Consider the following 13,200-nt stretch of genomic DNA (forward strand, 5'->3'; position numbering starts at 1 on the left):
TATTGACTATTTTAAATATTACAAAATAATGTTACATTTGACGTTATATTTTTGCAGTCCGGATTTACACCATACCTACTTCATTCGACGTATCTTGCTGAGGTTGCTAAATCCTTATTGGTTAAATGATAATTATAAAATATTTGTTAAGAATAAAATTGTAAAATAAAACATTTGTAACATCCATAATTTAATTTCTGTTTGATACTTTTAAGTAGGTATAATAAGTGTCTTAAAGGTTATATATTTGTCTACACTTTAATCAAAGATATAAACAGAAGATATAACGTTACTCGGAATAAGGTGGTCATTTGTAGAATACCAAATGTAAAGTTCAAGAATAATGTGTTATGGTAGCGAATTTTACAGATTTCTCGGACATGAGATGTAGTTAAATCGCTTCTGTTTTGAAAAGTACCTACTATCAAATCTAATATCTTAAATAAAATCATTTCATCAAAACATGTTATAATTATATTTATGATTCTTTTGTGGAATTTAATGGTACTCTGCAGAAATAGTTATTTATAAAACAGTCTGTGAAGTATGCTTTTTGCGAACGCACGCGATGTTTAGAGCACGAACGACAGCGGAGCCAGTGCTATACATCGCGTAAGTTCGCAAACAGTACTTCACGCACAGTTTCATACAATATTTTATCTACGATAAACAAATAAAAAACTGCAAATCTTCGTCACTGGAATTCATTTCTATTCTACAATTTTTAGAACTTTGACATTTAAAAATTCTAACTTCTTTCAAACCACAAGACTGTCAAAACTTTTGTTGTAACTTATTGCTCACATGTCATCACCATGACAACGCGAAAGTTAAGGATATTTGATTATATGAAAGTGTGCCAAAAACAGTGCGAAAAAGTAAATCCCATTTAAAATACATTGCTACTTCACGCACACTTTAAATCCTTCACGTACTGCTATCTATAATGACAGTTTTCACAAACTAAAAATTTATACATAATATGAGATAGAGTAGATAATAGTTATTTATGAAACAGTTCGTGAAGTATGCTTTTTGCGAACGCACGCGATGTTTAGAGCACGAGCGACAACGGAGCGAGTGCTATACATCGCGTAAGTGCCCAAGAAGTACTTTACGCATAGTTTCATACAATATTTTATATACGATAAACATCTAAAAAACTGCAACTGTTCGTCACTGGAACACATTTCTATTCTACAATTTTTAGATCATTGACATTTAAAAATTCAAACTTTGAGTTTGAGTTTCAATAATTACTGGCGAAAGCACATATTTTCCTGCTCTGTTAATGATGTACAATTTAAGTGATATTTATTAGTGTTTAATGTATTGTTTTGTATCAAAATATCCGTAAAAGTTCAGACCCTATTAATCTGTAAGTTATCTTTCATTTTTATTAGTGAATGTTTCAGAAATTGCATTTATTTGCAATTAGAAGCACATATTCTCCTAATTGAGTTCAACAAAAACTTAAGTACTCTTCATAAAAAGTTATCAGTACTTCTACAAATAATATATTTTGAAGATAGGCCAGTGCTTGATCTAAACTTTTAAATATGTCATGCACAAAATGTTTGTTGGATGTCAGTGGTGGTGAATGTTGGGTTTGTGATGGTTGCGATCAAAATATTCATCATCAATGTGCCAATCTGACAGCATCACAAATCAGGGTGTTGGAGTTGAAGGGTAGATGAGTCCTTAAACTTTTTTGCGAATCCTGTGAGGATGGAATCAAAATGATTCCTATGATGAAGAAACAAATAAGTTCTCTTGAACAAAAGGTGGAACAACTTATTAATAATCAGGCCATGGACATGATTGAACAAATAAAGTCTTTGAGAAGTGAGTTGGACTTTTTGAATGGCTCTTTTCAGGTAAACTTTAATGAACTTAAATCTGAAATTCGATCTGAAATATCCAGTTTGAAAGATATAAGAGTTACTCAAACAACTGAACCTACTGAACAAATCACAACAGACCAATCAGTGTTAAGTGAAATGATCGAGAGACAGAAAAGATCCAACAACATTATGATTTTTAATATGCCTGAGTATGGTGAGGATGACGATTTAAACAAAGCCACATACCTCTTGTCTGGATTAATGAACTCAGCCATTGATATTGCTGAGGCCGTACGAATTGTCCTTCGTAATCATAAAGACTATCTGGCAATACTCAGAAACAGAAGAAATATTGATAGGTCACTAAAGATTTTTATCGAGTCAGATCTCACCCCACACCAGAGAACAGCATTAAACACTGTCAAGAGTGAACTTAAGGAAAGAGAGAGAAAGGGCGAACAAAACTTATTTATCAAGTACTTAAATGGCACTCCTATAATAATGTCAAAAAACTAACACAGTCTTCCTCTGGACTGTGGGTTTATTTCCAAAATGTAGGAGGTCTCAGAACTAAGCTTGACCATTTGTTTATGAATGTTTCCTATTCTCACTACAGTATCATCATATTCAACGAGACCTGGTTGACATGTAACTATGCCGATGAAGAGCTGCAGTTGTTTGACCTCAACGTATATAGAACTGATCGCTCCAGTCAAACAAGTTCATTCTCAAGAGGTGGTGGAGTCCTTGTTGCAGTTCATAGGGCTTAAGCAGTAGATCTTTAAAAGTTAACGGGACAATCGAACAGCTTTTTGTCTTGGTGACCGAAGGTGCAAATCAGTTTATTATAGGAACAGCATATTTTCCACCTAAGTCTACATTGGACAAATATTCCATATTTTGTGAAACCCTGGAAAAAATAGCCGAAGATTATCCATCTGCACACTATTATCTGGCTGCTGACTTCAATTTACCAAACTGCGAATGGTTTTCAAATGATATGTGCTCTTCAACAATTCCTCTGCCAGGTGCCACAGCTTCTGAAGTTGAAGCCCTGCAGGTTGTGACTGGTATGTGTGCATACCACAATTTGTTTCAGTCCAATACTATTGTGAATGCAACTGGTAATATTCTGGACTTGCTGTTGGTCGATGATGCTGATGTAACTGTGTCCAGAGCTAATGAAGCTCTTTTGAGGGAGGGTATGCATCACCCACCCCTGGAATTTGAGATAAAGATGACCAAAAGGCGCCTCAATGATGGTGGTTTGGTTAGTGACGGTTTTTATAGGGACTTCAAGTCGGTTGACTATGTGAAAATAACTGATTTTTTGTCACATTTCTGTTGGGATAATTTATTTTTAGGAAAAACACTGAATCAAATTGTAAATATTTTCTATGATATAGTTTACTTAGCTATAGAATTATTCATCCCCCTAAAAAGGTATTCAAAACGTAGATTCCCTCCTTGGTTCTCTTTAGATTTAAAGAACCGGATAGTTGAGAAAAAGAAAGCTCACAAAAAATATCTTTTATCTAAATCAGTTCTTGATTATCAGACTTTTTCACAGCTGAGGGCTAATTGTAAATTGTTAAAAGCTGAATGCTACAGAAATCATATTTACTTAACAGAATTATCAATAAGAAATAATTTGAAGAGATTTTGGTCGTTTGTGAATTCACGGAGAGGAAAGCCCTCTATGCCCGCTGTGTTGAGGTATGGTGGTGTTGAATCCGGTCATGGACCAGATATAGTAAATCTTTTTGCAGAATATTTTTCTACAGTATATTCCACTCAAATATGTGTCATACCCAGTGACTCACCTACATTTGGTCTTACTAATCTGACTGGTTTCAACATAACTATATATGATATTTATCTAAAATTATCAAAATTGGATGCGAATAAGGGTCCTGGTCCTGATGGATTGCCTCCTAGCTTTCTCAAGAACTGTTGTTTTATATTATCCAGACCTCTTTTTCACATCTTTAATCTATCCTTAAATACGGGTGAATTTCCAGAATGTTGGAAAAATAGTTTTTTAACACCCATTTATAAAGCGGGAGATAATTCATTGGTGAATAATTACAGGCCCATTAGTATAATTAGTGTAATACCAAAGATATTTGAATGTTTTGTATGTGACTATCTTAAAGCTTCACTTGAAAAACAACTAGTAGACCAACAATTTGGATTTCGGAATAACAGATCAACCGAATGTAACACACTAGTATTTGTGGACTTCCTGAGGAAGGCATTGGAGAGGGGTTGTAGGGTACATGCACTATACACCGATTTCTCCAAGGCCTTTGATCGGGTCAACCATAATATTTTAATATTTAAACTTAAACAAATGGGTGTTAATGGTCCACTTCTTGAGTGGCTGAGAACATACTTGATTGACCGAGTTCAGATGGTGCGTATCAGTGATTTTGTTTCCAGTGAGATTAAGGTTCATTCAGGAGTACCTCAGGGTTTACATTTGGGGCCCCTGTTATTTAACATATTCATCAATGATATACACCACTGCTTCCGACACAGTTCACCTCTGCTTTTTGCAGATGATCTAAAGTTCTATACAATTATCAACAATACAGAAGACTGTATTAATCTTCAACATGATCTTGATCGGTTGAGTGAGTGGTGTATGTTGAATGCCATGACCCTGAATGAATCTAAGTGTCATGCTATTTCTTTTGGACAATCGAGAGACCCAATAGAATATAATTATAATATACAGAATATTCCTCTTGACTGGGTTACTGAAATTCGTGATTTGGGAATTAATTTAGACTGTAAACTTTTATTTGAATCACATTATACATCAAAAATTTCCAAATCTTTACAAATGCTTGGTTTTATAAAAAGATGCACTAGAGACTTTCAGAATATTGATGCAATTAAATTACTATATTGTTCTTTAGTTAGACCTCATCTAGAGTATTGTTCTTGTGTTTGGTCTCCATCTTACAAGATTTACATAACAAAAATCGAGACAGTCCAACACAAGTTCTTAAGGTACATAGCATATAAACTGGGTATACCTTTTGAGTTAAATCAGTTAAATTATTATCAAATTGAAACCCAATTGGGTATTCTCTCATTGCGTGACCGACGAGTAATTAAGGATGCAAGGATGCTCTATGGCATAATTAATTCAACAGTTTTGTGTCCTCAGCTACTTGAGCAGGTTGGTCTCCATGTACCTCTCCGCAGAACTCGATTAAATCAAACATTCTATGTTCCTATCCATAGAACCAACTATGCATATAACAACTTTTTATCTCGAGCACTAAGATGGGCAAACACTCAACCTGATCTAGATTTCTTTGCACCGAAGTCTGAATTCATCTCTGGCCTCAGACGTTTGTTTGTTTGAGTAGTTGTTGGATATTCATTATTGTGATATTATGAATCTGATTTATGTGTTTAAGTTTGTGATATTTATATTTTATTGTATTATTGTTTTATTATTACTATTTTATTGTAGTTTTATTATTATTGACACATGTATTATGTATATTGGACTTATAAACTTGTAATCTTATTGGGCAGTGTCCCGTTGAAAATAAATAAATAAAAAAAATAAATAAACTTCTTTCAAACCACAAAACTGTCAAAACTTTTGTTGTAATTTATTGCTCACATGTCATCACCATGACAACGCGAAAATTAAGGAAATTTGATTATATGCAAGTTTGACAAAAAAGAGTGCGAAAAAGTAAATCTCATTTAAAATACATTGTTACTTCACGCACACTTTAAACCCTTCACGTACTGCCATCTATAATCACAGTTTTCACAAACTAAAAACTTATACGTAATATGAGATAGAGTAGATAATAGTTATTTATGACACAGTTCGTGAAGTATGCTTTTTGTGAACGCACGCGATGTTTAGAGCACAAGCGACAACGGAGCGAGTGCTATATCGCGTAAGTTCGCAAAAAGTACTTCACGTACAGTTTCATACAATATTTTATCTATGATGAACAAATAAAAAAACTGTAACTCTTCGTCACTGGAATTTATTTCTATTCTACAATTTTTAGAACTTTGACATTAAAAATTCTAACTTCTTTCAAACCACAAAACTGTCAAAACTTTTGTCGTAATTTATTGCTCATTATGTCATCACCATGACAACGCGAAAGTTAAGGATATTTGATTATATGAAAGTGTGTCACAAACAGTGCGAAAAAGTAAGACCCATTTAAAATACATTGTTACTTCACGCACACTTTAAACACTTCACGCACTGCTATTGATAATGACAGTTTTCACAAACTAAAAACTTACACATAATATGACATAGAGTAGATAAAGAACTTTCTGGTACAGAAACGTCACTTTTCTCCACACTAATGTTATATATCTTATACTAAGAGAAAATATCAAGTTTGTTAACATAACACTGTGCAGAAAAGTGAATTTTGAATAGTGGTTGCAGAAAATAGCTACTTGTATAACAAGGGAGCAAAGTGCTGCTTTTCATCCCGAGAATGAAGTTTACTGCTCGACGCGTAGCGGAGGCACTTTACTCCCATGTTATACATATGATTCTTCCACTTTCCTCAAACAACGAGTAATTTTTTCATTTTTAAATAATTTATTTATTATAATAAAGGCAGTTTTTGTTTTTATTCGACTAAGAGTTGGACCACCATCTCCTTATAGCTATTTCAGCATCTCATGCATCTTCAGTGAAGCTATACAATCACAACTCTGAAGCGAATATTAACAACCCTGCCTATTTAAGGGAAACCATCGCGATACAATGATTCCACCTTTTGAGACGCAATCTAGCGACCTCTCTCGCAAAACGAGGAAAACAACGAAAGCCCTAGATACAAAGTTTACTACATTTTAAACAATTAGAATAATTGAAATAAAAATATAATAAACAATATTTTAAATCCAAGGCTTTTCATTAACCCATTAGCGCCGAGATTAATAAATTATTGATTTTGTATTATTTTTTGCAATATTAATAATGGACTGTGTTTAAATAATAAAAAAACTTCATAAAATATTTTTTCTGAGATATTTCATTTCTGAGATAATAAGTGTTGCCTTAAAGCAACGCTAGGCGCTTACACTACCTAGTTTTTGTTGAAAATAATAAACCAAAAAATTAAAACATTTGGGATACAGTAAAGTAGGTAATAAAACAAAAATAGATATTTATTCATAAAAAAATGTAATTCGATGTGATTAATTATAAAAATTTACACTATCGAGAGTGAAACGGTATAAAACAAGAGGTACATAGTCCAATATCACATTTTAAACACATTGTTCTAACGATAGATTTACATGTTTTAGACGCACATCTTCTCTTTTTCCCATCTGGAATGTACTGTATCAAATGATTGATGGTATGGTGTCCAAAAGAATGTCATCCGATACTCGGCTGTCGACAGATGCTGTCAAGGAAGCCGACGGTCTTCCACTTCCTTTACTAAGTACACTATACTTCGCTAAATATGTGCTTACAATCTCTCTTATGTAATCTAATTGCGATACCTTTTCTCTGCCAGTTTTATTATACAATATCCAACTGTTTTATAATGCAACATCGAGCATCCACGTAAAAATTGGCCATTGTACCATTTTTTGCCACGAATACTGATCCGGTAGCAACTTACATTCTGATCCATTTGGTCAGTTCCTCCCATAAATGTATTATACTTGGCGATCAATTTGGGTCTAGAAACAAGTACGTTTCGTTTGAGTTTCTGAGAATTATACTTGACCTACTTCTTGAGTGCCGAAGGATGATCCATCCACCGGACATATAATTGTCCATCATTTGGTTCAATAGCTGTTTCAAAATAACCTCGATCTTTTTTCAGAAACTCATTTTTAGGAGTTAACGGACATCCTCTGGGAACTCGGTTTTCGCGAATGGTTCATATTAATTCTCGTCAGTGTCTACATTATTTTTATCTGGAGGTTCTACAAAAATATCGCCACCTAGTTCATCATTATAAATTATATCAAGAGCTTGAGCAAGCGAAAATCCTCGTCTAGAACAAAAATGATAAAATTTAAAATATAGGTAGTACAAGCGCCTAGAGTTGTTTTAAGGCAACGGCTGGGTTACAACAGGCACTGACAAGTAGTTATTGATCAATTCATATAAATTATTTAAAATATGTTTTGTTAGAAGTATAATAAACACAAATTTAACATATATAAATAATAAGTTTCATTTATATCGAAATTATGGTACTTACTCAAATCGAAAGTCCATTATTTTCACGTTCTAATATTATGCTCAATTTCAAATGCACCAAACTTACAAACAGTTCTTAACACCGCAAATAGATAGGCATAACCGAGTGTGAGCGATTATGGTTGATGGAATTTGCAAGGTCACACCTCTTTTATGACTGTCTTATGACTTCAAGCTCCTCCCAAATACAGGCATGTCTGCCGTTGCTTTAAAGCAACGCACGGCGCTAATGGGTTAATAAACTGCTTTCTGGCTGCACCCTGTATCTCTGGCTTTTACAATATATAAGCACAAGAGACGACGAAAATAGGAGTAAAAATAGGACACTTTGGCCACGCATTTACCTTCTCTCCGTTAAGGAAAAGAACCGAAAGGCAATTTCTGTATGCTTAATGTTGTAAAGCTGAAAAATAATAAAGGCAGTTTTTTTTTGTATTCGACTCAGTGTTGGACCACCATCTCCATACAGCTATTTCAACATCCCATGCATCTTCAGTGAAGCTATGGAGTCACAACTCCGAAGCGAATATTAACAACCCTGCCTATTTAAGGAAAACCATCGCGATACAATCGTTCCACATTTTGCGAAGCAAGCTAGCGACATCTTTCGCAAAACGAGGAAAACAACGAAAAGCCGTAGATACAAAGTTTACTACTTTTTAAACATTTAGAATAATTGAAATAAAAATATAATAAACAATATTTTAAATCCAAGACTTTTCGTTAATAAACTGGTTTCTGGCTGCATCCTGTATCTCTGGCTTTTACAATATATAAGTACAAGAGACGAAAAAAATAGGAGAAAGCAAGTAGGACACTTTGGCCACACATTTACCTTCTCTCCGTCAAGGAAAATGACCGAAAGGCAATTTCTGAATACTCAATATAAAGACGAAAAATAATAAAGGCAGTTTTTGTTTTTATTCGACTCAGAGTTGGACCACCATCTTCATATAGCTATTTCAGCATCCCATACATCTTCAGTGAAGCTATGCAGTCACAACTCCTAAGCGAATATTGGCAACCCGGCCTATATAAGGAAAACCATCGCGATACAATGATTCCACCGTTTGCGACGCAATCTAGCGACATCTATCGCAAAACGAGGAAAACAACGAAAAGCCCTAGATACAAAGTTTACTACTTTTTAAGCAATTAGAATAATTGAAATAATAATATAATAAACATTATTTTAAATCCAAGAATTTTCATTAATAAACTGCTTTCTGGCTGCATCCTGTATCTCTGGCTTTTACAAGATATAAGCACAAGAGACGACGAAAATAGGAGTAAAAATAGGACACTTTGGCCACGCATTTACCTTCTCTCCGTCAAGGAAAAGGACCGAAAGACAATTTCTGAATACTCAATGTAAAGATGAAAAATAATAAAGGCATTTTTTCTTTTTACTCGACTCAGAGTTGGACCACCATCTCCATATAGCTATTTCAGCATTCCATGCAGCTTCAGTGAAGCTATGAAGTCACAATTCCGAAGCGAATATTAACAACCCTGCATATTTAAGGAAAAACATCGCGATACAATGATTCCATCTTTTGATGCGCAATCTAGCGACATCTCTCGCAAAACGAGGAAAACAACGAAAAGCCCTGGATACAAAGTTTACTACTTTTTAAACAATTATAATAATTGAAATAAAAATATAATAAACAATATTTTAAATCCAAGACTTTTCGTTAATAAACTGCTTTCTGGCTGCATCCTGTATCTCTGGCTTTTACAATATATAAGCACAAGAGACGACGAAAATAGGCGTAAAAATAGGACATTTTGGCCACGCATTTACCTTCTCTCCGTCAAGGAAAAGGACCGAAAGACAATTTCTGAATACTCAATATAAAGATGAAAAATAATAAAGGCAATATTTGTTTTTATTCGACTCAGAGTTGGACCACCATCTCCATATAGCTATTTCAGCATCCCATGGATCTTCAGTGAAGCTATGCAGTCACAACTCCTAAGCGAATATTAACAAACCTGCCTATTTAAGGAAAACCATCGCGAGGCAATGACTGCGTTCACCAGATGCAAACACATTCACAAATGTTTGCGCTTTGATTCTAAACTTGTTGACAGCGAACTGAACGGTTGGTTGTTTAGGTTAAAATTTGACATTTTGCTTGCTTGGTTTGAACGTAACCTAAAATAAATTTTCTCAAAAAATACGTTTTTGAATTTATTTTTTTTATTAAAGGAAAAAAGAAAATTTATTTAATAGATAATAACGTAGCAGAATGTCTTCAGTAGCCTTTATTTTATATATAAAACCCTTATCAATATATTTTACAATATATACAATTTAAATTCCCGCCATATTTCAACACGTTTGCAAAGTTCAACTTAAATATCTTATGTTTGCAAAAATGGCGACCGCTTTCCAAACATGTTTGACGTTAGCAAGTCGTTCAGAACCATAAAGCGCAAACTGATTGCCAACGTTTGCATCTGGTGAACGCGCCCAATGATTACACCTTTTGCAACGCAAGCTAGCGACATCTCTCGCAAAACGAGGAAAACAACGAAAAGTCCTAGGTACAAAGCTTAATACTTTTTAAACAATTAGAATAATTAAAATAAAAATATAATAAACAATATTTTAAATCCAAGACTGTTCGCTAATACACTGCTTTCTGGCTGCATCTTCTATCTCTGGATTTTACAATATATAAGCTGCATAGCTTCACTGAAGATGCATGGGATGCTCAAATAGCTATACGGAGATGGTGGTCCAACTCTGAGTCAAATAAAAACAAAAACTGCTTTTATTATTTTTCATCCTTATTCAGAATTGAGTATTTAGAAACTGTCTTTCGGTGCTTTTCCTTGACGGAGAGAAGGTAAATGCGTGGCCAAAGTGTCCTATTTGCTTTCTCTTATTTTCGTCGTCTCTTGTGCTTATATATTGTAGAAGCCAGAGATACAGGAAGCAGCCAGAATGCAGTTTATTAACGAAAAATCTTGGATTTAAAATATTGTTTATTATATTTTTATTTCAATTGTTTTAATTGTTTAAAAAGTTGTAAACTTTGTATCTAGGGCTTTTCGTTGTTTTCCTAATTTATTTATGTTTGTAGCTAACTAACAAAATTTATTCGAGAGCTAAAACTAGCAAGTAGGTACAGTATAACTGCCAGCTGTCACATATAAGTAAAATTATTAATGTAAACTTTGTATGTAAATTTTTTTAATGTAAATTTTTATCAAAATAACAATTTATTGTTTTTTAACATTCTGCAAAATACAGTGTTAAATTCATTCTGCTAAATCTGTAATAAACATTAAAATGTATAAATGCTTACATAATACCTATATAGATTCTTACATACCATGACGTAAGTTTTACTTTACTAGGGAGTAAAAGTACTTTGTCTTCCTAGGGAGATTGCGCCCTACAATCAGGTCAGGAAATAATATATACTTTGGTTAGAGGTAGGTGCAAAAACTGATTTCCAGTTCATAAAAGCTTTATTTGATATTTCGATCCTGGTTATTATCTCTTTTCTTGCTTGACTTTAAAACTATTTGAACATTTTAATTGTAATTATATCAGTTAAATTACATCAGTAAATATGTAGTATAAATAATTAGTTTTAAATGTAGCTAAATATAATTCTCGACCCTTTGAAGTGTAATCAATACTTTAAGCACTAGATAAACACACCTATGCATAATTTATATATCCATTAGTCAGGAATATTTATATAATGTTTTAATTTTCAAAGGAAAATATCCAATTATAATTTGACATTCCAGAACTATGTAAAATTTAATGATAAATTCTAATTGATTATGCAAGAACCGATAACAGTATATTTGTTTCCCGACTGAGTGACATTAAAAATGGGTACAACATTCAAACAATACAATAGATAAAAAAAATTAATTACAAGGAAAACTATAAAAGCATAAAAAACTATAAACAAATATTTAAAAAATATAAGGACTGGATGCGAAATTGGATAATACTGGAAAAATATAACTACTCGATACAAAACTGAAAAACTGTAGATAAAGAGAAATATGTGATTTATAAGTTTACTAGGAAAGTTTGGGAAAATAGAGGAATAAAAATAGATGAAGAAATGCTCAATTATCTGCGTTTTGCTGACGATGTAGTACTTATTACCGAAGATCTGGATAAAGCATAACAAATGTTACAAGAATTAGAAAACGTATCTTCAACAATAGGTCTAAAAATGAACATAAGTAAGACCAAATTGATGACAAATTTAATTCCCAGCGAACACCTAACCATCCAAAATCAAGTGGTAGAATTGACAGAAAAGTACATAATATATAGGGTGAGGCAGATAAAGGGCCTATTAGAAATATCTCGAGAACTAAAGGTAACTGAATTATGAAAACTGGAATAAGTGGGTTTTGAAGACTGATCTATTTAATGAAAATATTTTCATCGATTTGGTACTTCCGGTTATACCCGAAGTTGCTTATAACTTCGTTTTTTTTAAATGGAACACCCTGTATATTTTTACATTTTTGGATTCTGCTTGATTTCTTCTTTCTTAAAATATAAGGTTTTGTAACATTATACAGGGTAGGTTAAAAGATAATTACGTTTTCTTATTAATTTCGTAGCAATATTTACACCCTGTAGGATTGTAGTAGTTTGACATAATAAACTCTATTTATGTATAAATGATTTTTAATATAGTCTACTATTGTTAACAATTATTAGTGTAGCTAAATTTTTAATTTTACTAACAGGGTGGGTCGAAACTCGGAATGAGTGTTTTCTGAGTTTTCTTAAATGGAACATCCTATATTTTAGTATTGTAATGAAATGATATTTCTTGGTACTTTTTACTTCTTAAGCATTGCCTATACCTAACTGCTTTAATTTGTGTTTAATTGTTAATCGCACCAACAATCTTAACTTCGATGGTATTTTGATAGCTCAACGATTATTGGCAATTTTAAGTATCAGTCTAGATTAATAGGTACTTATTTCCAAAAAATTATTTGTGATTGAATATTTTCACGGCCAACCTAATACAATTTCACCTATTTTGTGTTGCAATTAATGTTTGGCTTGAATCACCAATAACTCACAAATTAAAGCAGTTAGATAGAGGAAAT

Source organism: Diabrotica virgifera, chromosome 8 (assembly GCF_917563875.1).
Source record: "Diabrotica virgifera virgifera chromosome 8, PGI_DIABVI_V3a".
NCBI lineage: Eukaryota > Metazoa > Arthropoda > Insecta > Coleoptera > Chrysomelidae > Diabrotica > Diabrotica virgifera.